At 40.2% G+C, this 25,631-nt stretch overlaps 1 protein-coding gene across 2 annotated transcripts in view; it reads left to right on the top strand.

Annotated features, from left to right (window-relative positions):
• LOC134225687 (galactosylgalactosylxylosylprotein 3-beta-glucuronosyltransferase P) overlaps positions 1-25,631 on the top strand; it is a 179,530-nt gene that overhangs the window by 129,238 nt on the left and 24,661 nt on the right. Inside the window, exon 1 of one of the 2 annotated variants that reach the window (XM_062705959.1) lies at positions 10,605-10,652. The exons of the other annotated variant lie outside the window; for it this stretch is intronic. The gene's annotated coding sequence lies outside the window, so the exon portion shown is untranslated. Of the gene's footprint in view, positions 1-10,604; positions 10,653-25,631 lie in introns of those variants that run through there. 2 annotated transcript variants of the gene reach the window in all.

A 25,631-nucleotide genomic window follows, 5' to 3' on the forward strand; every position in this document is an offset into this window, starting at 1 on the left:
CCACATGTATTGCTGGCCATCGAAGGAAAAATCGTTAATGAAGAGATAATGAGAAAAAAGGTCTTTGTAAAACGACGCAAAGATATGATTGGTTTATCACTAACCAGCTAACGAGCCATAAAGGTGATACGAATAAATAAGCGTATTGCGGTGGGAGATGATTTACTTCTCTACGGTTGAAAGACTAAATTGTCATTCAAGTGAAAACTCAAATGTTTTACTAGTGGGGACCCTTTAAATTATATGCCACTCAGTTCAGAAAATGCTTTGATTTTGAAACTCAATTAATAACCAGGAAAATTAGAATGAATCAACACATACGCGTTTTTCCATATATTTTTTTTCTATGGAATTTCCCTAGCTACGCCAATTATGAAAGCTTCGTTTGTGGTTCAACTATCGTTCATTTTCATTATCTGCTACTGCACCCCTGGTGGACACCTGATTTGGGCTTTTTGTTTAGTTGATATCCACCATTCATCTACGTGAGATGATGCTCTTTCTACCATCGATGAAAATTCTACTACCCTGCCAGCGGCAAGGCAAACTGCATTGGGGCAAGATGAGGTAGGACTAATTCACTCCTTCCCAAAAAACTGCAGACAATGAGCACGTCTAAGCCATTAAAGAAATTCAGAAATCAAAGGTTTTTCGGTACAGAAAGATCCGAATCGGTAGCTGTTAACAGAATCATACAGCTATCCAAATCCCGTTTCCTGTGTAATTCCCGAGAGAAGGATAAATTTCAGCGTGCTAGAGGCGCATTGAATGGGCTGGTAGAGCAGCTGATAAGTAGTTATAGAGCTCCAAATTTCGAATTGTAAACACAATGCTAGAAACTATAGTTTACCCTTTTCCGACACCGAAATCGGTAGACGGTTGTTTAAGGATACATTGCACACCAATGTGAAAAGTGAGGTACCTAGTTGAGAAACTGGCTGCCGATTTCAAAAGCAACTCCAACGAGGCGGGCAACCCCGTCTAGGGTTTACGTCTATCTCAATATTTATGTTGCATCACAGAGAGAGCATGACCATGCATGTAGGTAGCCAAACCGTAGATGATAAGCTTTCCACATGGTAGACGCTAGTGCGCAAATGGACGCGAACGGAAGGTTAAACTATTGCATCGGGTATGTGCTGTGGGGTGGTGGAAAATTTGAACGTTCATCAAGGTAACTTTGTTCGAATATACGCATATCCGGAAATTAATAAGTTTGGGGACAGATGTGATGCTTCTACTGTTTTGTGAAAATTTGCTAGAAGCTACCGAAATGTGGGTTTTCCAAAATGTAACGAGATGAGTGAAGTGAGAAGCCTGTTTCAACTACTGGTTTGAAATGGACATGCAAATAAAAGTGGTATCTTCTACAATGATTTTTGTCTTTAAAAATATAGTATACAACTGTGTATTAGGTTGGTAAAAACCCATAAAATTGAAAAGTGATGTCTCGCAGAAACATGAGGTGGTTAACATAGACAAGTTCTTTTGTTATTTCATTTTACCTTCCTGTAATTAAGCAAAGTTAAAATTATGGCTATCATTTACCTAGAACGAACTTTATAGAAGTTTCCCCTGAGACCCATAGTAAGTATACTAATCGACCTGAAGCTCGACAAACTGAGCACATGCCCGTTCATCCGTATGTGTTTGTGTGTGCACAAAAGCCATAAAAACATTAGACAATTGTATAGTAACCTTAACTGATTTCCCCTGCAACAAGTTTTTATCTGATAGACAAAGCCTTGTTGATCACCATTGAATTGCCAAATTATAATGATCATAAATTGCAAGTTTTAAAAAGTTATTAAGAAAATGGTTCATCGGATATAATGATAAGATAGTGATAAGGGTTGGTGTCCTAACTAAATGCGTAGAGCAAGGCAAATACCCACGCCAGTGGATAAATATGTTTTTTTTTCTTCAGGATTGATGTCTTTTTAATTGAATTTTGACAAATTTTAAATTGGAACTGTAAAAAACATTTTGACAAACATGATATTTGTTTGCATTTTCGAAATACATTCTAAGGATACTTATTAAAGAAAAGGTGTATTAGGGTTGAAGTGGAGTATTTCCATCTGCGTCGTCCTAGTTTTTACACTTTTTTGCCAAACTCATCTGTACCAAAACGAAGGCTCAGGAGAAACGATCTGTAGTAGAGTTCTAGCAAATAAACGAAAACAACTCCTTGGTTTCACCCATTACGACGAAAATACCCACAAGTGTCCCCATTCTCGAAGCAACACAAGTAATAATGCATATCAGAATGACAACATAGGCCTGGGTACAGACGAACCCCGATCCGATTGACGGACTTGAACGACCTTGGATCTGGACCGATCGGATCGATCGGACTGACTTGACGATCTTGACTGACTGGATTGACTTGATCGATCTGGGACTGATCTGACTGACTTGGACTGACTTGACTGGACTGGACTGGACTGGACTTCGACCTTGGACTCGACTCTGGACTGGATCTAACTGGATCTGACTTCGATCGGATTGATCTGGACTGACTTGGATTGATCGGATTGATCGACTCTGATCTGACTGGATTTGGATTGATCTGGACTGGATCTGGATCGATCGGGATCGATCGACTGGATCGACTGACCTGACTGACTTCGACTGGAACGGACTGAATTTGACTCGATCTGACCGACTTAGACTGACTTCGACTGATCGGACTGATCGGACTGCATCTGACTGATTCTGGACTTGACTTGGACTGATCTGGGATTGCCTGACTGGATCTGGACTGGATCTTGGACTGATCTGGAATTTGATCACCGATCTAGATTGGATCTGACTGACTTGGATCGATCTAGACCGACCTGGACTGACTGGACTGGACCTGGACTGATCTTGGACTGACCTGGATTGAAATCTGACTGGATCGGACCGATCTGGACTCGATCTGGACTGACGGACTGACTGGACTGACCGACCGACTGGACGACCGACCGGATCGACTGATCTGGACTGACCTGACTGATCGACTGAATCCGGAATGGATTCTGGATCGACTTGGACTGACCTTGGACCGACTTCAAACCGTATCTGACCGGATCTGACCGACTCCTGGACTGACCTGACCGGGATCAAACTGGTACTTCCGAACTGGATCGACTGGATCTTGGACTGATCGACTGACCTGGACTGAATTCGATTGATCTGGACTGGATCGACTGGATCTGACTGGATCGACCGAATCGACTGACCTGGACTGACCTGGACTGAATTGACCGATCTGGAAAACCGATCTGAAACCGATCGACCTTAATTGAACTGACTGACTGATCAATCGACTGGACTGGATCTGGACTGGATTGGATCTGGACCGACCTGACCGACCTGGACTGGATCTGGACCGACTTTGACTGGATCGGACTGGATCGAATTTGACTGGATCGACTGAACGTAGACTGACCTAGACTGGACTAGGACTGGATCGGAACGACCTGGACTGACCTGGACTGACTTAGACTGGATCGATCGACTGGACTGACCTGACTCGACCTGGACCGGATCTAAATTGATCTGGACCGGGATCGAATTTCGGATCGAATCGGATCGGACTGACTGACCGACCTGGACCGACTTGACCGACTGGGACTGGATCTGACTGATCTGGACTGACTGGACTGGATCTGGACTCGATCGTGAACGACCTGACTGGATCTGACCGATCTTGACCGACCTGGTCAACGGAACGGATCTGGATCGACTCCACCGACCTGACTGGACCCACCGATCTGACCGGATCTACCGACTCCAATCGGGATCTGGACTGACTCGACTGACCTGACCGACTGGACTGGACTTGACCGACCTGGACTGGATCTTGACGACCTGGACTGGATCTTGGACCTGACCTGGACTGATCTTAACGTGGATCTGGACTGGATCTAAATTGACCTGACTGATCTGACCGGATCTGGACTGATCTGACTGGACTGACTTTGGACTGACTGGATCAATCGATCTGACTGGACTGGACTGACCTGACTGACCTGGGACCAATTGACTGGATCGGACTCGATCTAAATTGACTGACCGATCGGACTGACTCTGGACTGGATCTGACTGGACCTGGACTGACCTGGACTGGATCGACTGACCTGACTCGACTGATCGACCTGACTGGATCTGACTGATCTGGACTGACCCAACGGGATCTAATTGACCTGGACTGGATCGGACTGGATCGGACTGATCTGGGACTGGACTGGACTGGATCTGACTGGAATTTTGGACTGACCTGGACTGGATCTGGGACCTGGACCTGGACTGACTTGGACTGACTGGACCTGATCTGACCGATCTGACTGAATTTCGAATCTGACCGACCTGAATAGATCTGAACGACCGACTTGATCAATCTGGGATCACTTGACTGGATCGGACTGACTTGGACTGGATCTTGACCGATCTGACCGATCTGACCGACTGGACTGACCTGACCTGACTGGACTGGACTTGACTGGATCTGGACTGACTGACTGGATCTGGACTGACCTGACTGGATCTTGACTTGACCTTGGGACTGGACCTGGACTGGATCTGGACGGATCTGACTGGATCTGGACTGATCGAATTGATCGGACTGACCTGGACCCGGATCAATCTTGGACCGATCTGACTGGATCTGGACTCTGGATCTGACTGGATCTTGGACTGATCTTGACTGATCGGACTGACTTTGGATCAACGGACTGACCTGGGATCGACTCTGGACTGGATCTGGACTGGATCTGACTCGATCTGACTGGATCTGACCGACCTGGGACTGACCTGACTGACCTGACCGGATCTTGGACTGATCTGGACTGATCGGACTGACCTGACTGACCTGACCGGATCGGACTGGATCTACCGACTGGATCGGACTTGGACTGGATCTGACTCTGACCTGGACTGATCTGGACTGACTGGACTGGATCTGGACTGACTTGACTGGACCTGGACCGACCGACTGATCTGGATCGACCTGGACTGGATCGACCGATCGACCGACCCAATTGACCTGACCTGACCTGACTGGATCTGGACTGAACGGACTGATCGACTGACCTGGACTGACCTGACTTGACCGGACTGACTTGGATTGATCTGGACTGGATCTGAATTGGATCTTGACTGGATCGGGACTGGGATCTGGACTGGATCTGACTGGAACGGGACTGGACCTGATCGACCTGACTGGACCTGACTGGACTGACCGATCTGGACTGGATCTGGATCGATCTGACTGACTGGACGGACTGGATCTGGATCTGGACTGATCTGGATCTGGACTTGATCTGGACTGACTTGATTGACTTGGGATTGGATCTAATTTGACTTGACTGACCGATCGATCGGACCGGATCTGGACTCGACCGAATTGACTCGACTGACCTGACCGATCGGACTGACCTGACTCGATTTGACCGACCTGGACTGGATTTGGACTGGATCTGGACTGATTCTGGACTGACTTGACTGACTGGACTGGACCTGGACTGGATCGGACTGGATCGGACTGATCGGATCTGACCGACTGACTGGATCTGGACTGGATCTGCAATTGATCGGATCGATCTCGACCGACTCTGGACCGGATTTGACCGGACTGGACTGGACCTGACTCGACCTGACCGACCTGACCGAATTCTGGACTGACTCCGGACTGGACCTGGACTGGACTCGACTGGATCTGGACCGGATCTGGACCGGACTGACTGACCGAATTTCGACCGACCGGATTCGTCGACCTTCGTAAAATGTGTGTGCTTTGAAAATAGATGAGCTAGTAGCTAGGAGTAAAAAAGACAAATTTCTTTGTCCGTTCTAAGAAAATCAGATTAATTATGGCAAAGATATTGTAGATACAGTTGAAAACCGAAAATAATAGCTTTTGAAACTTGATTCCCGGATAGTTAAACAAAGCGACTGGCATCGCGAGTGGTGCCCGACTATGGCACAGTTGCGCAGCAATTACTCGGCGTATTTTTGCAAAGTGCTGCAACATCCGGAAATGCGAGAAAATGCGGATTGTCGCGAAACCTCGGTTCGGTTTGATCTACAATATGCTAATAAGAATTTCGAGCATTTTTGTTTCCCTTTTCCAATCTTTCGACGTACATACCCCCTGTTTTATTTTTACCCAGTCAAGAGATATTTTAAGGATATCACTTTTGGATGTAAATTGAACTGTAAGTCTGACTACACAAAAAAGAAAAACGAAAACAAGTCATTCCCATCAAGCGAGCGGAGGGGCAATATTTGCTATGATATAAATCTCATGACCGTCTTTCACCAAAACTCCCCGTATGAAGAGGAAGGAAGCGTAATCGCATGCGTGGAAGCATCCGATAGTGTCGTTTTCGGAAAGAAATTATAGCCTTTCGGTACAACTTTTGTTGCACAAGAAAGGCAAAAAGTATTTTTGGCCATAATTTCAAAGCGTAATAGTCCAATCTGGCCAACTTTCTAAATAGAACAGGATTCGCATCTAATGCAATTTGTTGTAGAGTATAGATAGTAGAATCTATAGCATGAGCGGAAAGCATGGGCTGAGTCGATTTTTTTGCCCGCTGTGCACACGCGCATATGACGGTCACAGCCCCTTAACGTTTCGCATTGAAATCGTGACGTCATGCCTCGTTTGGAGACACGTTTAATGTTTGACAAGTTCGTTTGAGACAGAGTAGATTTATCTTCGCTCATATCTATATATATTCCACTATCTATAGTTGTGAGTAAATCGGTTGAGGGTAAGTCCATTAAAAAAGTCACGCTAGACTTTTACTCGCTTTTTATAACACATAGTATATTTTGGGCCATAATTTCTTGTGCCCATGGTCCAAATTTTCAATAGAAAACAATACGACAGGATTCCGCGTCGAATGAAACTTTGTTGAATTATAGATAGTGGAATATATAGATGAGTGAAGATAAATCCTCTGTCTCCAAAAACGAACTGTCAAACGTGTCTCCAAACGAGAGCATGACGTCACGATTTCCAATGGAAACGTTATAGGGTCTGTGACGTTGGCATAAAAAGTGTGTGCACGGGCAAGAAAAATCGACTCCAGCCAGTGCTTTTCTGCTCATCTATCTATTCTACTTCATCTATAATTGGAATTAAATCGGTTGAGGATAAGTTCCAAAAAAGTGAGCTTCAAACTTTTTCGCACTTTTGGTGCAAAAGCGCAATAATACACACAGAGACATCATCGCAGTTCATCGAGAGTTTGCATATAACAGAGTGTATGTAATTGGTAAGTGGCGACATGTGCCGCATTTACAGGTCTCCTGCTCGTTTGGAACGCGATTTTGTATGGGAAATTGATATTGAATTTGTTCCAATTCTGACAGTGTCGCCACTCTAATTAAGTAAACACTCTGGACAGAGAGCAAGCAGGAGTGTATGTAATTAAAAGTGGCGACATGTGCCGCATTTGACAGGTCTCCTGCTCGTTTGAAATCTATGATTTTGTATGGGAATGACAGATGAATTTTATTCAATTCTGATGGTGTTTGCCACTCTTAATTACAAACACTCTGGTATAGTAACAGGTACTGTGCGGCGACATGTGCTGCATTTTGACAGGTCTCCTCAAGCTCGTTTGGAACGCGATTTTGTATGGGAAATGATGAGAAATTTTTGTTCCAATTTGACAGTGTCGCCACTCTTAATTACAAACACTTGGTATATAACACTATGAGTCTCCAGGCCTTCTGTAAAAGTTTGGTTTTGAGCGAACATACAGCCTTTTTCGTAGAAAAAGGCAAAATGGTGTTTCAGCCATAATTTCCGATCCCATAGTCCGATCTAGCTAATTTTCAATAGGAAAACAATGGGACAAGATTCTGCGTCGAATGCAATCTGTTGCGAGCGTCAATAGATGAAGTCTAAGTGCTAAAAAGTGAGCCAGACTTTTTCGAACTCTTTTCGCAATAAATAGTAATTTGATTCATCCCAAGCCAGCAGCACATGCCATGAAAATCTGGTTGCTGCAACTTAGTAGTGACTATAGATAGTGGAATATATAGATGAGCGAAGATAAATCCTCTGTCTCCAAACGAGCTGTCAAACGTGTCTCCAAACGAGCATGACGTCACGATTTCAATGGAAACGTTAAGGGCTGTGACGTCATATGCGCTTGTGCACGGGCAAAAAAATCGACTCAGCTATGCTTTCGCTCATCTATAGATTCTACTATCTATAGTTGTGACTGAATCTGGTTATATTTAAGTTACTATGACGTATGGGCAACATGTGTGTTGCTCGGGATAACATCTAAGCCCATAGTCCGATCTGGCCAATTTTCAATAAGAAAATATGAGACATTCTGCGTCGAATGCAACTTGTTGTGAGCAAATCGGTTAAGGATATGTGCCCGAAAAATGAGTGACATTTTTTACGCGATTTTTTCGTATGAATTTGTATTTTGGCCATAACTTTCGATCCCATAGTCCGATCTGGCCAAATTCAAATAGGAAACAATAGGACAGGATTCTGCGTCGAATGCAACTTGTTGCGAGCAAATCGGTTGTGGATAAGTGCCCGAAAAATGAGTGACATTTTTAGGCGATTTTTTCGTATGATTTTGTATTTTGGTCATAACTTTCGATCCCATAGTTCGATCTGGCCAATTTCAAATAGGAAACAATGGGACAGGATTCTGCGTCGAATGCAACTTGTTGCGTGCAAATCGGTTGAGGATAAAAGCCCGAAAAATGAGTGACATTTTTTACGCGATTTTTTCGTATGAATTTGTATTTTGGCCATAACTTCTGATTCCATAGTCCGATCTGGCCAATTTCAAATAGGAAACAATGGGACAGGATTTTGCGTCGAAAGCAACTTGTTGCAAGCAAATCGGTTGAGGATAAGTATCCGAAAAATGAGTGACATTTTTTACGCGATTTTTTCGTATGAATTTGTATTTTGGCCATAACTTTTGATCCCATAGTCCGATCTGGCCAATTTCAAATAGGAAACAATGGGACAGGATTCTGCGTCGAATGCAACTTGTTGCGAGCAAATCGGTTGAGGGTAAGTGCCCGAAAAATGAGTGACATTTTTTACGCGATTTTTTCGTATGAATTTGTATTTTGGCCATAACTTCTGATTCCATAGTCCGATCTGGCCAATTTCAATGGCAAGCAAATCGGTTGAGGATAACTGCCCGAAAAATGAGTGACATTTTTTACGCGATTTTTTCGTATGAATTTGTATTTTGGCCATAACTTCTGATTCCATAGTCCGATCTGGCCAATTTCAAATAGAAAACAATGGGACAGGATTTTGCGTCGAATGCAACTTGTTGCAAGCAAATCGGTTGAGGATAAGTGCCCGAAAAATGAGTGACATTTTTTACGCGATTTTTTCGTATGAATTTGTATTTTGGCCATAACTTCTGATCCCATAGTCCGATCTGGCCAATTTCAAATAGGAAACAATGGGACAGGATTCTGCGTCGAATGCAACTTGTTGCGAGCAAATCGGTTGAGGGTAAGTGCCCGAAAAATGAGTGACATTTTTTTAGTAGTTTTGCGCACACACACACACACATACACACACACATACACACACACACACACAGACATCACCTCAATTCGTCGAACTGAGTCGATTGGTATATAACACTATGGGTCTCCGGGCCTTCTATGAAAAGTTTGTTTTTGATGCGAACATATAGCCTTTACCGTATACTTAGTATACGAGAAAGGCAAAAATATTAAACATATTATTAAACGCTCACAATGATAGAAATTGTATTTATTTTTTCAACAAATTATCTTCGTTTTCACCTTTATTAAGTGAAAGATTTTCCTGGGTGAGTTGAAAATCACCGCCTTACCATGTAAGATTTGTTTCATTCAAAATATGTTTTTTTTTATTTATATGGACCGTGAGAAAATAGCCGACCTCATAATTTCCCCGTTAGCCCTTACGTAATTAGTGTACGGATCTCGCAACCTTCAAAGTGCTCCAAAAAATATGAATATCATATATGATATTCATATTTGGTATTGTAAGGTTGTATACAATTATCATAAAATAGGAAAGAGAGTACGGCCACTTTATTTAAACTTTTTCTACGCTATCTTCATATCATTCAAACGGTTATAAAGATATTCAAACTCTATAAGGCTGTTTACAATGAAAAACATTCAAACCAGATACGATTAAAGGACATCGCGATCAAGAATCCTTAGTGTACACCCCGCATTTATCTATAATTAGTACAATAAATATGAAAATTAGACACGTATTGACTAAATCACATCATTACTAGAAATCAGTTTAATTTTTCGCAAACAAGACAAATAAGCAGCAAAGGCATAAAAAAAACCTTGGCATGCAGTGTTCTATATATTGTTAAAATGTTATCCCTCACCAGCTGGGGCCATGCCTCGCCTCCTTGACCGGGACGCTAGCTACGCTTATGGTTAGAGCTTCAATATATGAAGATGCTCAACAATAAATGTGTTTAACCACAGCATATTAGGCCAAGACTTGAGCCATATACTCTACTTACAATTTGTATTTGATTCCCTCAAACTAAAACTACATAGTTCATGAATGTTCTGCTTTTTTGTTTCAGATGCAAAAATATACATTTCGTTGACCGAACTTGGAAATACAAAAGGTAAGTTGTATTTTTAATGCTTTTCTTTTGCCTTTAACTCTCTTTATCATGGATAATAACATACTTTTAAATGGTTTGTTCTCAGTAAACATTATTTCAACTTTTTTGCTGTCTTCATATGGTTTTTATGTACTCACACGTTTCCAGAGGTAACTTATTCTTGTTGTATGAGCGTATTATAAATGGAAAATTAGGCTCCTTTTCAGTTTTCTATTGATATTTTTTAAATTTCTGTATTGAACTTAATGTACCATTAAAAAAAAAAATAACAAAAAAAAAATAATAAAATAAAACATGCGTTTGGAAGGGAAGCTCCTCTTTAATGGGAATTTCGACAGTACTGTAAGCTTGTTTTTAAGTCTCTCACTTAAAACAGAAAACACGAACTCACGGACGCTTCTTCGAGCATTTCGGTCTTTCAATTCCTGAATCAGAATCACCAACACGGGGTCACGTAAGATACACACATGTTGTTCCGGAAAATATTTCACATCTTGAGCGAAAACCGCATTGTGAGGAATGTCACTTTCCCACTCTTAGTATCCTTGAGTAGTGAGAATAAATATCCTCACCAGCTACGAACCCGCCAAGTAGGGACACACTCGAGACTCAGGAATGGTGCTGTATTAGCCGCTGTGAGCGACAACCGTCGACGATGGTCCGTGAACGTGCCGAGAGCTTACCACCGCAAACGGGACTACCACGTTTTACCCTGAAGCAGTTGTTACCGCTTGTCCTTTTGGAAGTCGTCGCCTTCATATAGAATGCCATTCCCATTTCTCGACCGAGCCACGAGATGAGTATGTACTCATATACGATGGCATGGTGGAATGTCCGTTCGCAGTTTGGAGCGTCTCAAGATATGAAACCGAATGCAACAACAATCTGCCAAGCATATCAGAGGTCAAAAACCCCACTCGCATGTGCTCAACTATATTCCACCACAAGCACGAGATGTCACATGGCAAAATTTCCCGAGAATTCGGAAGTGTGCAAGTTCGTGATCTTGCATTTCGCCGTTATGAAACATAGTCCGAAGGGTGTTAAAGTTAAGAGGTGTGTTATTAGAGCATGGGAACCGGGAACGAAATGAAAACGTGATCCATTGAGAAATATACGCAGCACAGCGACGCACGGTTGGAGGGAACAGCTGGTTTAAAGAATATGCATCTTGATGATTTGTGCCATTTCAGGTTGGACCGCAAAAATACTATTTTACGTCACGCACTGCAACGGATGATGCATGGTTGTTGGCCTATTAATTAATAGATGCAGAAGGAAACGGCGAATGTAAAACAATTTACGTGCACGGTTGAGGAAAGACGCAAGTGTGCTGGCCCATTTAATAAAATTTATTTGAATAGTGGGTCAAATGCACTGCAAAGAAATGATTTATTATCTGTAATAGCTCCTCATGTAGTGCATATAGATAAGTTATAAAGCGTCATTTTAAAGTTCTCTAGTGTTAACACATTAGAAATGTAGCACATCAAATAACATTGAGAATAATTTTATTTTATTTTAAGAATATTCTATGATTACATCCAACAACCTTATAACACCATCCGTTCATTCCCGACTTCAATTTGATTGTTTTTCTAACAATTTGTTATTATTAAATTTGTCCATTAATCCAATGAAGTTCAAACGTATGGTACGATCTGGGCTACGGATCACTTCTTTGTTGGCATTACATCCCCCACTGGGACATTGTTGCCTCGCATATTAGTGTTCATTTAGTATTTCAACAGTTATTAATTGCGAGATGTCTATGTCAGGTTAACATTCTTGCATTTGCATCATACTTTTATGCTCAGTGAAGTCGAAAAAAATCCTAATCCGAAACGGGAATTAATCCTTTCTATTTAATATTAATTTATAAGCTCATATTTTACCACTAGAACGCCTTCATTAAAAATAATATATTTATTGTGTATAATTTATCATTTCAGATATTTATTGTAACAGATTGTACTTTCTAGTTTTCATGCAGTCATAACTGCAGCCCAATTAATTGTGCACATAAATGTTACTCCAGCAGCGACCTTCACTCGTTAGCATTAAGCCTCGGCAATGCATCCGTTTCGCATAACATACTCTCGTCAAGTACGTAACATAGCATTGTTGCTGTAAACCCATCCCGCCGCAGTCATCACCGGGTGCACATATCAAGTAGCGTACAACATCGACATGAAGCTAATTGTTCTGATTCACATTATCGCACACCAGCCCCGGGGCCGTATACTCTGCTGTAGCTTCGCGGTCTTGTTAGGTTACCATTCAAATGACGACCTACACCTAGTTAACATGCCGACGGGTCGGGGCTCGTTGACAACTTGGACGACAGCGACGACTTCCCGACCCAGAACGGAACAACGCACGTCCGCCTACACGCTTGCACAGTTGCCGCACTTCGTAAACCATACCGCAACTCAATCTCGTCATTTGCGGACGGGTCGCATATCATTACGCACGCAGAGTGATCTAGTTCAGTGCTCCAGGCACCGCAGTCGATGGAGTCGAGCAAACCCCACCTCTGGCCCGCGGCTCGGGCAGATGTGATAATTTGGACGCGACGCCATACGGTCTTGTATAATAGATTGGCTGAATTGATAATATACGAGTAAGTCGTTGGAAAACAACCCTTGGACAGGCCCATCAGGCTTGTTAGCTAGCTTGACTAGGTTCAATCTAAGCTGAGGATAACGTTATCTGAGTAGATAGCTTTTGAATGCATAATGGTGCCAAGCAGGGAAGGGCCTCTTAATTAACATAAATCCTCAATAAGGAGCATTTAGATAGACAAATAAACACAAGTCGGTGTCTTCTAAATGATTCACTTACAAAACTTTCAAGCTGACCCTCTAATACGCATTAAAATACAAATATAGTGGTGTTAGAATGGAATGGCACACTCTTCTTTTCTGCTAGACTTGTGTTTATTATTCGAACGGAATACCGTTTTGGCGCTTTGGTGTTGGTGGTGCAATACTGTCATTGGCGTTGAGATAGTTTGGGGTCGAAAATAAAGAACATTTGAATATGACACGCGGCGTAATTATGCTCCCAGGCACATTGACGAATTCAAGTAAAAATAAGAAGAAGACAACCGATCTTTTTTTGCTATAATACATTTAATAGTTATTTATTTATTCATTTATTTAACCGATTCAATACGGATGGGTTATATATGACCCAAGCAGAAAATCAGCTGTCAAAATCAGTTTTAAGAGATAGAACCTTGCTTTCTTCAGCAGAAATGTTCAAAATTAACTGGTCCATCCAGGAAAAATATTGCACAGGTCAAGTTACGGGCTATACGATGATCTAGAGCATCCAAACTATCCTTGAGTTGTTATTTTGATGTTCTAAGGACCACCATACTTTTAACATATTCTGGTTAAATAATTCAAATTGAAATGCTTTATGATAAACTTCTGCGCCTGTCCTGTGGTATAACAGATCTTTTTCAATATTTACGACACTCCAAACTGTCCTTGAGCTCAGATCTTAATATTCAAATCAATCAACAATGAAGATCTTCGATGTCCCCACTAGTTTTATGAGCTGGAATAGCTCCACGGTACGTCATTACAACATTACAAACACAATACAGAATACGTTGAACATCTACGACACTCCAAACTGTCCTTGAGCTCAGATCTTAATATTCAAATCAATCAACATGAAGATCTTCGATGTACCCACTAGATTTATGAGTTGGAATAGCTCCGCGGTACATCATTACAACATTACAAACACAATACAGAATTCGTTGAACATCTACGACACCCCAAACTGTCCTTGAGCTCAGATCTTAATATTCAAATCAATCAACATGAAGATCTTCGATGTCTCAACTATGTTTATGAGCTGGAATAGCTCCACGGGATTTCGTTGCACCATTATAGACATATGATAGAATTCGTTGAACATCTACGACACTCCAAACTATCTATAAGTTCAATTCTTTATATTCAAATCTATCAACAAGAAGATCTACGATGGTATAGCATGAATTTACGGCCATAAAACGTGTATGGCGAAGGATGACGAGCTCGGTGGTCTAGTGGCTACCGCTTCTGCCTTATAAGCAGGAGGTCGTGGGTTCAATTCCAGGCTCGTCCCTCTTCTACTTTGTGTTTCTATCTAAGTTCTTCCTGTGTTTCACGATATACCAAAACGATTCCTACTGTTATAACCTTCCACACAATCTCAAAACCTCCCGTGGCACCTATAAGACTTCTCTGCATCTTTCCTAAGAAGGTGTCCAACAAAACCATCCTTCCCCTTCCTCAGCATCTGCAAGGACGTTGGCCAGGACAGATCTCGACTATTGGAGAGTGCATTGCTTTCGTCTAAGAGTTAGTGGATTTCATCAAATGGATTTCATCAACTAACACACAAGCTCGGAAACCTATTGATCACTCTGTTGGTACTGTAGACCTCCAATATATGAACTCAAGAATGATTTGGAGTACCCCAGAAACTCTGAGAATGTTGTGATTTGTGCATACTGGTGTAACGATGTCCCATGGGGTTGCTCCAACTATCCCACAAGCTCAGGACCCTATGAATCACACTGTTTGTGTTGTAGACCTCCAATACTTAAGAATGGTTTGGAGTACCGTAGCTATTCTGGGAATGTTGAATTTCTTATATACTGATGTAATGATGGCCTGTGGGGCTTCTCCAACTAACACACAAGCTCGAGAACATTTTGAATTACTTTGTTGATCTTGTATACCTCCAAGATCTGAACTCAAGAATCGTTTGGAGTACCTTAGATATTCTGAGAATGTTGATTTTTTTATATACTGATGTAATAGTGTCCCATGGGGCTTCACCAACTAACACACAAGCTCGGAAACCTATGAATCACTCTGTTGGTCTTGAAGATCTCCAATATCTGAACTCAAGAATGATTTGGAGTACCGCAGGAACTCTGGGAATGTTGTGATTTGTATATACTGGTGTAATGATGTCCCAAGGGGTTGCTCCAACTAACACACAAGCTCAGGACCGTATGAATCACTCTATCGGTGTTGTAGACCTTCAATATCTGAACTCAAGAATGGTTTGGAGTATCATAGCTATTCTGGGAGTGTTGAATTTTTTTTTTTTTTGAATACTGATGTAATGATGTCTCACGGGGCTTCTACATCTAACACACAAGCTCAGGAACACACAACCAGGAAGCAAATCGTCCTCCAGCTGATCGATCCACCTTGCCCGCTGTGCACCTCGCCTTCTTGTTCCCGTCGGATCGTTGTCGAGAACCATTTTCACCGGATTACTGTCCGACATACCGAGAACCGGCTTTTAGTATACGTAATTAATGGTCAATGTGAATGGTTGACAACAATAGCCAAATAGATATAAATTGGCCTCCGGATGACCACCGAACAGGTTCGGAGAACCCGGAATATCCGGTGTAAAAGGCCAACATAGAATCACGTAATAAATCGGTCTTCCGACACCTCAAACTTCTCAAAATCTCATGAGCAACTAAGAAAACGCCTTAGTTTTTGGGTAGGGTGAAACTGACTATGCGATGGCTACGGAACAGTTTCCGGAAACCCGGAATTTCCGGTACAAAAGGTCAACATAAAACTACAAAACAAAATAGGCTTCCAAAACCTCAGAATCTCATGAATTATTTAGAAAATGCTATAGTTTCCTGGTAGAATAAAACTGTCGATTCGGTGGCCACGGAAAAGGTGCCATAAACCCTGAATTTCCGGTGCAAAAGGCCATCACCCCAAGATGGCCAAAGACCATCTTCCAACAGTCTACACCTCAAACTTCTCATAATCTCATGAGAGATTTAGAAAACGCCTTAGTTTCTTGACAGGGTAAAACTGGCCAAGCGATGGCCACGGAACAGGTTCCGGAGAACCAGAATTTCCGCTACAAAAGGCCAACATGAAACTACAAAAAAATAGTCTTACGGCACCTCAAACTTCTCAGAATCACATGAGTAATCTAGAAAATACCTTAGCTTTTTGGTATTATTACACCAAATTGATGGTCGGTAAATTTAAAAACTTCTGTCCGTTGGGTTTTGCAAAATTTGGCCTCAAATCATTAGAGATAGGTTCTGATAAGCAAACAATTCAGTTGTACAATAGTCGAGTATTTTGACATTCATTCAAATTTGGGAAATAGTGAGTCCAAGGAACTTTCAATACACATTCCGTGACAATTTCAAAAAAAAATTCAGCGGGCAAAAGCAAAACTCCTTCCCAACTCCGAGTTAGGGTAACCGGGGCAAGTTAACTCAATTGAAACGGCTTTTTCGCAGTTGAACTTTGAAGTGCTGTAAAAAAATCACACTTTGATGAATTTTGCTTCCGTTTGCGGTGTTTACTAGTTCGGTCCAATGACTACACATGAAAAATATTTTTTTTTTATAAATCGAGGCAAGTTAAAACACTTTACTTTATACAGATATAAACTAATATTGCTGCGCTGCATTAAAAACAAATTAAAAACAAAATATGTGTACTAAGGTGGCACATTTTCAATTTTTTAAGGAGCCGCCCTCTTATTAGGATCTATTTGATGCCCTGATGCTCTGGACAAAATTTCAGATAAATGCATTACTTTCGTGTAAATTTTGAACAAGGTTTTCAATCTGTGTTCTTGCTTAGAAGGAAGTGAAGAATTCTAAGAGTCCTTCTTCCTCTTGTGTTTGCTGAGCGTGGAGATCTGACCTTCTGAGAGGTTTTTTTTTTCAGAACGGTGTGCTTGCAAGATTATGGTGCACCGCTTGTCGGAATTTTACTTCCGCAAGCGGATCCAACGTAAAACAAAGGCACAGGTCCAAGCAAAGATCGTAACAGTCTGACTTTTGATCGATTTTCAATCCATACTAACGGCGACTCTTTGTCTTTATAGTTCTGCTGAGAAGTATATATGAAAGAGCTTTGAGTTTCGATGCATCTGTGCACCATTTCGGAACATACAACAATGTTTGTCATCTTGCTTACGAAGCTTTGTAAGGTGCGTATTAGAACAAATTCAGCTTCCTATACCGAAATCGGCTTACGCGCCAATCTGGTTAGAATTCGAGATTGCCAGCTTGGTGTTTTGCGCCTGACTAACTACTGAGAATGAAGCTCAGGGCAGGTTTCGTGGATCACTCGAATATCCGATCGAATACTCTCAACCATTGATGCTACCGATCATTTAGTAATCTGCGTTCGATCATTTAGTAGTTTGTCAATAACTCATTCCAGAGGCTAAATTTCAAAATGTGTTGTATGGTGGACTTTTAGTGCAAAGTTTTTCTACAACTATCCTTAACAGGTCGATGTTTGAATTCCACTGCTAAAGGAGTTACGATGCTAGTTACTATACTTATACTAAATGATAACAAAATATGCAATCATTTAGTCCAAGTTACTGCTACTAGCGCTATAGCTTCGTTATTAGTGAAATTCAAACAACGAACTGTTAGGCAGAGTTGTAGATAAAAATTTGCACTAGAAGTCCACCATACAACACATTTTGAAATTTAGCCCCTGGAATGAGTTATTGACAAACTATTAAATGATCGAAGGCAGATTACTAAATGATCGATAACATCCTTGCTCTCAACACTACCTCAATTTCTCTCCCTAATGCCAACGAACCAAACCCGATCAAGTTGTACACGAGTACGTATCGGTATGCTGTATCTGAAATTAAATCACTTCGAATCTAAATCAACACGAGTCCCCCAATAACCCAACTTATTCGAGACAGAATTTGTAGCAGTAATACAAACACTAGTTTTTTAAGTTGACAATGTATTGTAGATTCTCTCTCTCTGGCCGAATGCTACGGGGTCTACGGATGAGCGCTAAACCTAACCTGCTTGGGTGTGTGTGTGTGACTTAACCTATAGGTACCATTGCTGGGGTTTTCGTTGCGGCCGTTCTCCTCCTTGCTGATACTGGGTTCTTGGTGCGGATGAATCGCTGTCGGCAATCGAAGTGAACGCCCACGTGCCAACTGGGCGGGACGAGATGGTGTACACGTGCGAAATCGGGTCGCTGCCAAAGCGCCACCACGCGGTGGCCGGAGGTTTGTTTAATCCTAGCACGGATAGTTGGAACGAAGGGTGAGGCTACCAAATCAGGGATCAACCGTACGTTCACCACTGCGGATTAGTCGATCACCGTACGTTTGGTTTCACTTCATAGACCAGTTCTCAATGTCGGGGATTAGATGCATGTGTGTCGAGATTTCCGACTTCTTCTCACTCGCAATGTTGCTTAGAGATTTCCCACCGTTTTCCTGGGAACAAAAATAGCGGAAAAGCTACAATTTCGTGGCTAATAGAAGCCACATGTTAAAACACACCCAACTTTTATCATAAGAAAACTTTTCCTACCTTTTCAGAATTTCAACCGTATCACACACTTTTATAATTTTAGAATTGAGATTATAACAAGATTTTTCAATGGACCTAGTTTAGGAATTTAAACAATTAAGGTCTGTCTCAATTGGATAATTAAACTGAAATTAAACTTAAAAGTGACATTTCAATAATTATCGAATAACCCTGCTCGCAGAGCAAGATTACTTTTGACAGATATCGAATCATTTTCCATCGATGTCCTATTGGAATTGCTGGGTAGCACCAGCCATTCTTATGACCGGGTGATTGTTTTTATTTTTGAACTGTCACTTTTAAGTTTAATTCTCCAAATGAGACAGACCCTAAATATATAATTTGTGTTACTAGGTATTAATTATAGTTTACACTACCGTTCTTATCACTACCGAAACGTAAAAGTAACTTTTAGGTCGCAGGTATCAAGTGATCGCGTGATCTAACTTCGAAGTGAACAAAGGTCTACTTCTTGACCTTACTTACGAACACTCCCGCGGATTTCCTGGCGGAAGTTAGTGAATTTTAGCAAATGTCCAAAGTGTTGTCTTTTTCAACCTTATGTCCAACTGACCCGACCTATCATTCTATCTCATTCTGCAGATAGTTTATTTTTATAACATTTCGTTCGCGATTTATAAATTCGAACTCCCAGATTTTGGCTCTGACCGTAGTTGTAAAACTTTTTCAAACTCTCACATCCACTGGTATGAATATTAATTCCACCTTTTCATCGTACAGTGTTCACTGTTCAAGTGACATACTGGTTTTCTAGGTGAATTCGATTAAGTAAACTGGTATACTAATCTCTTGTCTCTCAATAAGAAAAGTTCTCTTTATCAACAAATAATACAGTAAGTACGCAATATTTGAACTGTTACAGCTTCATGATTTTGCAAATAACGTACATATGAAAATGTTCATACCGGAATACTCGTTTATTCGATTTTTTCCTGAATACTCGTTTATGGAACTTTGGATTCACTTCGGTAAGCGATGCATTAAAAATATTATACTGACTTTTCCTTTCCTCGACGGAAATGAATAAAGGAAAAAAATCCATTCCATCCAACTGGTGTGCTCACCTTAAATACTTCAAAACGCGCACAACTTAATTTACTTAGCAGCCGCATAAAGCAGAACAACTTTTGAATGATCGTGCGATCGTTCTACACACTTCTCAAAAAAACGCACCAACAAGCTTTTATTTATTGACCGCACAAAGTTTGTGCTTGTGAAACTCAGATTTCTCTAAATTTAATGTTCTGCTTCCTTCCTGAAACATGTTCGATCTCGCACCATTTAACTTAATCACTCTGACACGAAGTAAGATTATACAAAAATAAACATTAAAAACTTCACATATTCATAATTATTAATGATAAAATTTGTGAGGTTTATGATCGACAATTCTCGAGCAACGCGTTTTTCCTATTAGTCCGTCAGAGTACTCTTCAAAGTTGACACACAACGAACTTGGACGGTGGCAATTTTCCATAGTTTCAAAAGTTTCTGGGCGAGCGTGGTTCAGAGGTGAGGACTTAAGTCGAGGCTTCATTCGCGTGATGTCGAGACTTATGTCCAATCACTATTCCCTAAACGCACATCTGTACAGAATAAACCTTGATAGCAACTTATGTAGGTGAGGAGCCGTTTATGATGACATCGATCACGTAGTTTGGTTCTGCTCGGAAAATGACGCCTCCGGAGAGAAATTATTGGATACCCTTGTGGCCCGAGGTAAACAACCCTTCAGGGATGTTCGAGGTATTTGGGGAAATCGTGATTTTGTCTATATGCAGGCCATTTATAGTTTTCTTTGTACTTCTAACATCAAAATCTAATATTTTGTTTTTTTCTTCAAAGTGTTTTTTGTTTAGTCTCTATCTTTATGTTCCGTATAGCTCCATAGCTCTCAGTCGAACTATTCCTCGAGCACGACGGCACACCACATCGTCCCTGACGTAAAATGCCCGGATGAGAAGCTAAATTTTCCTGATCCCAAATCATAAGCCCCGTCCATGCTTAAACATTGTAAACTAACCTCTAGTCCACATAAAAATCTTGCTCTAGTCACCACGAGTACGCTGGCTTCTATGCCTCTCTTACTAACTGTACAATAAAATGATATTGATTGTATATATCACAAAGAACCAAGGCTCCGTAAAGTGTTATACACTCCTTAACCTACCAAATAAACGAAATTGGAAAAAACGATAAAAAAAATGGTAATCATTCCATTAATTTCGAGTAAATATTTCAACAAAATTTTAACAGTGTATGCTTGCTTAGTAAGAAATTTCAAATGTTTACAAACGGGAACATCCTTTTTTTACGTAGCGCAAAAAATGCCAAATTTCAACACCCCTCCCCCTATGTCACACTTTTTGTATGGAGCATCTGAAAATTTTGTATGGATCGTCACACTTTATGGACAAACACCCCCTCCCCCTCTTAGCGTAATTAATGGAATATACAAGCAGATAAGAGTGATACATTTATTACTTTTGTACAGACGATGTCTCTCCGACAAACATATTCGACCAAAGTTCAACCGGAAATGAATTGCATTTTAATACACAATGGCATACGAAAGCAATCTGTTATCGCTAAGAAAAGCTGATGTTAACTCATTACATATGCGACACCAATCTGTCTGATCTCCGCACACGATTTGCAAAAGCTAAATTATTATGCTGGCTCATACCCAAGAAGGCGACTGCGAATTGTGAATCTTCTTCACGCTCAGATGGCTGATGAAAAGAAATTGAGATTCGGCAAACTAATTCATTTGCTTCGCACTCCCGCTGATGGAATAACCGGATAACCACCACTTGAGAGGAATGGTATTGTGTGGGGGTCGGTATAATTGAATTAACTTATATAAAATTGTTTATCTTGTACAGATGCTTCAGTGTACAGATGCCAATATTAGAACTAATAATTTTCTTCCTAGAATTACAAGTTTTCATTCTACTTTCAAAAATGTAACACTCCAAGTGGTTTACACTTAGTCTACATGTACCCACTAATGAACGGTTCGTGACCGTGACCATCACATGTGCTTTATACGTTCTACTGAGAAAAATCAATTTAAGCTCTAAATTATAGGGTTTCTGTGCCGGTTCTTTATCTGGCTCCCATTCTACCAAAGACAGAGAACAGCACACAGGCCTGTTTCTTATTTTTAAGCCATTTTATCAGCAGTGAGGACGACCCAGTATTATGCATCAATATAAAGTATAATTCCAATCCATTAATATCATCGTCGTGATTAATTATTATTAGGCGTCTCAGGGGAAATGTTACAGAGTTAAAAATCTTATTATAGTGGACGTAAATGGAATAGTGAAGTCTTTTAACCTTGTATGATTTTTTTCAATTTCACATAGGGTTAAATGAAAAACTTGAGCGTTCTTTAATTGGCTAGTCAACCGTTTTCTATATATGTCGAACAGTTTTACATCGCTCTTTGAACATTGAAGCCATTGCGGAGCCACCAGCCACCTTCAATCAATCAATTTCAAACCGCAAACACTATCATAATTGAGGTTACTTTTTGCCGTCTATTGTTTTCAATTTCACAAGAATAATAATAATAATAATCGTATCGTCGGTTTAAAATGACCAAGTCACATTTTGGTTATTTGCATTTATTTTTCTTCGACCCCATTGCTGACGAGTAACAATCACTACCGATGCTTGGAAGACGATTCCCACACCGGAACTGTTTCGTTTAAAAACGGTACGGACTAAGACCATGCCCTCTAGAGTGAGAGGCAGGTACGCTTATCATCCAACTTCCGGCACCGTGAAATCAATACCCCTTACTTTATGTAACTTATAAGGTTTATGTTACTTCAACCTGCATCTTTACAAGTGTAGAAAAAATACATTTTTCTTCCAAAAATGCAATATCCGGCACCAACAGAGTCTTGATTTATCCTCCCAGTACAGCTGCAGTTTGTTTACCGCTCTGGTATATGCACTGCAACCCGAAAGGGGAAACTGGGGAGACTTGATCCTCTTTTCCGATTTCCGATGTATCACAGCCAAAAATAAATAAACATACGCGATTTCCATCAAGACTCTCTAAGAAATATACACGAAAAAAAATCGTCATAATGATTGTATTTGGCAAAACTTATACATTTTCGCCATTGCGTTATCGATATGAACCATATGAGTTATTGTAATGAAGATTATTAGCATCACCTTAACGTTTTCATAACATGAAACTTATACTTTTCATGCTATATGCGAATGTTTAATATAAGGCTACAAATAATATGGATTCGAATGTGTAATAAATAGTATTAAAATAATTATGATAACTATATAAGATACTCATATAGATTTCATTAAAACGGTTTATGTATGTTGCATATAGTAATTTTTTTCTTATTTTTGGAGAATAAAAAACTAAAAGTTCAGTTTTCTAATACTGTAGTATTTATTAATTTTTACTCATTTATATCACATACATTATTTATTTAACAAATACATAGTGACTTACTTAGCTAAAGATCCATTGTGTTAAAATCATGTTTTTTTCTGAAATACCACTTATTATTTATATTGTGTGACTTTACAGGAGGACCGTCAATAGTATCAATTTTATGAATTCCATATTTCATTAGCAAGAAAATGTTCGTTATATTTTCCCACTGTCCATTTTAAACCTACTAAGAATACGATTCCACTTGAAAATAGTATATCAATTATTTCCCACAAGCCAACATTCAGATGTTCAGTAATAGTAAAGAATGTACCAGTCTTGAACACTGTACCTTTGTACTTAACCTGTGTGGCATCCTGGACATTTTCATGTGTTAGAATTGCATATGGTCGTGGTAGATATTTCATGTAATCCTTATTTTCTAAATCACACTTATTGAAGGAACCTTCCAGACAGCTATTAAAAAACGTTTTATGAAATAGATCGTGGCTAAATTGAAGAGCGGCTTTCGTGCATAGGGTAAGGCATATGTTTTTTCTAGATGAAATAACACCTGCGTACTCCTTGAAAGATTTATGTTTTGCTTCATATCGATAATTCATCAAAGAACTTACGCTCCCGCTAGAATGTATTACTGAACTATAATGGCACAGAAAATGTTGTTTTGGCTTCAGATGCAGGTTGAACAAAGATTGATACTGTTTATGATGTTCAGCACATAAATATCGTAATTCATCTAAGTCCTTGTCGTTGAACAATGGCATTAAAATTTTATCAGTAATTTTGACAAGAATTCTACTAAATTCCCACACTGAATCACCCTCTGGAACGTAAGGACCCATGATAAAAGTAAAGTAATGAACAAACGATTTTAATTCACTTGCAGTGGCCCTGATCACGACAGATTTGGTTTTAGTTTGAGGCATAAAGACTTCAGTTAAATCTGGCATTCTGCAAAGGGATGTGTCCAACGCTATTTTACTTATCATAGATTTTTGAATGTTGAATGCTTGAAGAGTAATGAATTGTTTTTGATAAATGCAATAATTTAACACCGCAGTGAGTCCCATTGTGCATATTCCACCACTAAAAAAGTCATGCATTGCATCAGCGTACAAGTTCTCAACAACGTGAAACGAGGGTAGTTGATTAAAAATTGATGGTCCTCTAACTCCTGTCTCTGATGGCCGATTTTTTTTTACATCATTGTTATAAACCTCTACTGTTCGAATATAGTCAGGTAGTTCTTCTGTATCACTTTGGCATTGATCACGTGATCGTGAGCAAAATCTGCAATAGAAATTTGCGCTGAAAGTCATGAATTGATGCATCTGGTGAACACCAAGATTGTCGCCCTGTACTATTGATAAGACAAACCTCACTCTAATTGTTTCACCTGCCACTTCAAACTCAGTTCCTTTTTCTTCAAGAGATTTAAATATTTGAATGACTTCGTTATACAGCTTACTGGATCCAACATCATTTATCTCTACTTTTTTAATCATAGCAGCCACGAAAATGTTGCATAACTTTGATCGGTATTCGTCAGGAATGGTAGGTATCGAATAATAAATCACAACAAATTACGTGTTTTTTATTATGTGAACTTAAACAGTCGTTGACTTCGAATTCGTCGGAGTATAAGGAAATAGGAATCAATATTTCGCCAGGATATCTTTGTTTGACGGTTTTCCAAATGTTAGCATTGACAATATTGCTTATTGACGACTGTTTCTCGAGGGAAATAGTATTAGTTAGGTACAACCTTTTGTAATATTCCATCGCAATAAAAATACGCCTTCAGCTGATGTTCTATATCCATTAATACAATGTGACCTTTGACAATTTCATCATTTTTACATTGAGTAGGTTTACAAAAATCTTTTTGGTTTTCAATAGCAATAGTTTTAGGAAACCGAAAAATTCCTAGATTTTCGATGTATTTCAGGAATTTGTAATCTGTATCGATGAAATCAAAAGGTTGTTTGAGACGATCTAAATACTTGCGTAGTTCGAATTTAGTTTGCGCGTTTTCATCACCGGTCAAAACTTTTGTCTAAAACATCTTCTAACTTTAGGACAATATCAGTATTTAATTGGCTTGTTTTTTTGAATGGTCGTTACATCACTTCTATGGATA

This window comes from Armigeres subalbatus, chromosome 3 (assembly GCF_024139115.2).
Source record: "Armigeres subalbatus isolate Guangzhou_Male chromosome 3, GZ_Asu_2, whole genome shotgun sequence".
NCBI classification, from domain to species: Eukaryota; Metazoa; Arthropoda; class Insecta; order Diptera; family Culicidae; genus Armigeres; species Armigeres subalbatus.